Source organism: Musca domestica, unplaced genomic scaffold, assembly GCF_030504385.1.
Source record: "Musca domestica strain aabys unplaced genomic scaffold, Musca_domestica.polishedcontigs.V.1.1 31, whole genome shotgun sequence".
Taxonomy (NCBI): domain Eukaryota; kingdom Metazoa; phylum Arthropoda; class Insecta; order Diptera; family Muscidae; genus Musca; species Musca domestica.
In genome coordinates, this window is record NW_026712309.1 from 10,183,227 (window position 1) to 10,188,013 (window position 4,787).

Consider the following 4,787-nt stretch of genomic DNA (forward strand, 5'->3'; position numbering starts at 1 on the left):
TACCTCACGGCATCCGATACTGCACAGGTTGATAATTTGAATGGCGTTGAGGATAAATATAATAATTCATTTATCGCATACCACTGGTATTTGACCACAATTAAGCGGCATCTGGCTCGTCTCAAATCACCCGTCTATGAGAATTGTTCTGCTATAGCTCCTCCTCCTAATAGTGATAGTGTTACACCACCATCAGGCTTGCTTTCGAGCGAACCTAACTTTTCGGTTCCTGTGCAGTCTGTTTCTCCACCCGTTGATGTTTTTTCCAAATCTTCTCCTAATAATAGTTGCTCCAATCCCTCCTTCCATAATCAATGTTACATGTTGCCACCTCTAGATATCAAAGTTTTTGCTGGTGATTTTGTCGCTTGGCCCACATTTCGTGATTTGTTCACCATACTCTTTGTAAAAAATGAACGTCTTTCAAACATAGAGCGTCTCTCCTATCTTTTGCAGAAGACTACTGGTGATGCCAGAACCATAGTTTCGAGATTTCCACTCACCAATAGTAGCTTCCCATTGGCATGGAAAGCTTTGATGGAGGCTTTCGACAATAAACGCATCATAGTAAATAGCCATATCAAAAACTTGTTTGATATTCCTTCCATAGATAGAGAAACTAGTCAAGGTTTGAAAAATATTCAAAGTGGAATAAATAGTTGTCTCGCTGCAATGGCCGTCTATGACGTCGCCACGGTTCAGTGGGATCCGATTATTGTGTATATGTGTTTGCAGTGCTTGCCAAAAATAACTTTAACTCTGTGGGAGCAAAGCATCAAAAATAAGTCGTTGTTGCCTTCTTGGCCAGACTTAGATGCTTCAGAATATACACAAAAGTCCGCCCACAGAAAAGTCAAAAATAGTCACTTCTCCTATTTCCTCGAATAAATCATTTTTATCCCAGAATGTTACTCTTCCCAGACCTGCAAAGAAATCCTTATCATCACAGAATGTTTCACCTCATTGCTCCTCCACTACATCGTTGGCACCCAAGCATGTTCGTACATCTAGTTCCATTATTAAAAAGTCATTGGTACATAGGCCAAAATATGTTCCTTCATCTCAGTCTACTAATTTACTGTCAAGTACTTATTGCACCATTTGTCCTAACCAGAGTCATGTTCTCCGACTCTGCCCCCAGTTTATAAAACTTTCGTTTGAGGACAAATTCTTGATTGTGAAAAAGAATAAGTGTTGTATAAATTGTCTTTCGCGTGGCCATGTAGTTAAACATTGTCGCAGTACCAATAGTTGCAAATCTTGCAAACAAAGGCACCACAGCCTTCTCCACCGGCCACAAACTAGTAGAGTTGTTGCAGCATTATGCTCAAAACCATCTCTGGTTTCCAACAATATTAAAAGTCGAAAATCTTCGATGTTCTGCAAGTCTGCTCAAAATATCATTTCGGATTCTAAAAAAATACCTCCGGCTTTTACTGAAGTCAAAAGTCGAGGTACAAACCCCCCTCCTACTTTTACGAATGTCAAAAGTCGAGGACCTAAGCCTTCTAAAACGCACCCACCCTCTGCTTGTAAAAGCCAGTCTCCCAACACCATTGAAGATAATGTGCTTTTGGGAACTGCAGTAGTCAACATAGTTCATAACGGTAAATCGTACACAACTCGCGCAATTGTAGACCCTTCTTCTAAGACATCAATTATAAGTGATAAACTTAAAAATGCACTTGGTATTTCAACTTGTTCTTTGACAAGCAAATCTAAATCTGCATCGCCGAGAGAAGTCTGTTCTCTTAAGTTGTCTTCCCCTAGAAACGCATCTAGAATTATGGAAACAAAAGCGTTAATCTTGCCTAAGGTCAAAGGAAACATGTTCTTGTCACCATATACTTGTAATTTAAATTCCTGATCTTGAATTAGCGGATTCTTTCGATGACAGCCAATTGATTTGCTACTTGGCGCTGACCTATACCCTAAGATTATTGAAGCTGAACCGCCCAAAATTGTTTTAGATTCGTTGCTAGCCCAAAAGTCTATTTTCGGGTATATTCTCGCCGGTTCAGTACCTCCAGCAAATGTTACATAATTTGGCACACAGTTTTGAAATCGACCAATCAAGAAAACCATTGTATCTTTTAAAATCCAATTTTTGTTGAAATAGTCACTTGCGCTAAACATGAAATAGTAAATCACATCTATTTATAATTCGTCATATCGCTTTAATAATTTGAAAATCTGCAACTATAGCTCACTTAGGAATCTGAATTTACCTTCTTTCCTAACTCATAATAAATTGATATAGATTGCTAGACTCTTAGTTCTAGCAAGGGGCCGGAATGTATAAGTTCGATACGTTCCACCACAACTTTCCAATACTCGTCAATCACGGATGCTGATTGGCACACTGGCATCTCCTCTACAATTCCCTTGGCGGATACCGTAGTGAGCGGATCGCCGCTGGGTAATGGTTGTTGGCGGTAGGCTCACCTTGCTCTCATTGGAAGTAGTTGTAGTTGTAATAATATACAGACATGGGACCCTCAGCGGTCACTCAGAACCTCTGCGTTCACTTGTCTGTATTTGCATATGTATTAGAAATAGACAAGGGATCCTCTGCGATCACTTAGAACCTCTGCGTTCACTTGTCTTTGAGAAACGAAAGCGTAAGAACGCGTGGAACGTATCGAACTTATACATTCCGGCCCCTTGCTAGAACTAAAGAGAATATACCCGAAAATAGACTTTTGGGCTAGCAACGAATCTAAAACAATTTTGGGCGGTTCAGCTTCAATAATCTTAGGGTATAGGTCAGCGCCAAGTAGCAAATCAATTGGGCTGTCATCGAAAGAATCCGCTAATTCAAGATCAGGAATTTAAATTACAAGTATATGGTGACAAGAACAACTTTCCTTTGACCTTAGGCAAGATTAACGCTTTTGTTTCCATAATTCTAGATGCGTTTCTAGGGGAAGACAACTTAAGAGAACAGACTTCTCTCGGCGATGCAGATTTAGATTTGCTTGTCAAAGAACAAGTTGAAATACCAAGTGCATTTTTAAGTTTATCACTTATAATTGATGTCTTTGAAGAAGGGTCTACAATTGCGCGAGTTGTGTACGATTTACCGTTATGAACTATGTTGACTACTGCAGTTCCCAAAAGCACATTATCTTCAATGGTGTTGGGAGACTGGCTTTTACAAGCAGAGGGTGGGTGCGTTTTAGAAGGCTTAGGTCCTCGACTTTTGACATTCGTAAAAGTAGGAGGGGGGTTTGTACCTCGACTTTTGACTTCAGTAAAAGCCGGAGGTATTTTTTTAGAATCCGAAATGATATTTTGAGCAGACTTGCAGAACATCGAAGATTTTCGACTTTTAATATTGTTGGAAACCAGAGATGGTTTTGAGCATAATGCTGCAACAACTCTACTAGTTTGTGGCCGGTGGAGAAGGCTGTGGTGCCTTTGTTTGCAAGATTTGCAACTATTGGTACTGCGACAATGTTTAACTACATGGCCACGCGAAAGACAATTTATACAACACTTATTCTTTTTCACAATCAAGAATTTGTCTTCACACGAAAGTTTTATAAACTGGGGGCAGAGTCGGAGAACATGACTCTGGTTAGGACAAATGGTGCAATAAGTACTTGACAGTAAATTAGTAGACTGAGATGAAGGAACATATTTTGGCCTATGTACCAATGACTTTTTAATAATGGAACTAGATGTACGAACATGCTTGGGTGCCAACGATGTAGTGGAGGAGCAATGAGGTGAAACATTCTGTGATGATAAGGATTTCTTTGCAGGTCTGGGAAGAGTAACATTCTGGGATAAAAATGATTTATTCGAGGAAATAGGAGAAGTGACTATTTTTGACTTTTCTGTGGGCGGACTTTTGTGTATATTCTGAAGCATCTAAGTCTGGCCAAGAAGGCAACAACGACTTATTTTTGATGCTTTGCTCCCACAGAGTTAAAGTTATTTTTGGCAAGCACTGCAAACACATATACACAATAATCGGATCCCACTGAACCGTGGCGACGTCATAGACGGCCATTGCAGCGAGACAACTATTTATTCCACTTTGAATATTTTTCAAACCTTGACTAGTTTCTCTATCTATGGAAGGAATATCAAACAAGTTTTTGATATGGCTATTTACTATGATGCGTTTATTGTCGAAAGCCTCCATCAAAGCTTTCCATGCCAATGGGAAGCTACTATTGGTGAGTGGAAATCTCGAAACTATGGTTCTGGCATCACCAGTATTCTTCTGCAAAAGATAGGAGAGACGCTCTATGTTTGAAAGACGTTCATTTTTTACAAAGAGTATGGTGAACAAATCACGAAATGTGGGCCAAGCGACAAAATCACCAGCAAAAACTTTGATATCTAGAGGTGGCAACATGTAACATTGATTATGGAAGGAGGGATTGGAGCAACTATTATTAGGAGAAGATTTGGAAAAAACATCAACGGGTGGAGAAACAGACTGCACCGGAACCGAAAAGTTAGGTTCGCTCGAAAGCAAGCCTGATGGTGGTGTAACACTATCACTATTAGGAGGAGGACCTATAGCAGAACAATTCTCATAGACGGGTGATTTGAGACGAGCCAGATGCCGCTTAATTGTGGTCAAATACCAGTGGTATGCGATAAATGAATTATTATATTTATCCTCAACGCCATTCAAATTATCAAACTGTGCAGTATCGGATGCCGTGAGGTAGTTTTTGCACTCAGTGTAAGTGCTCAAATTTCCAAAATTCGAATTTCAAGATTACATACAGTAAATTGAGATTCTTTTATCTGTTCGAAGAATTCAA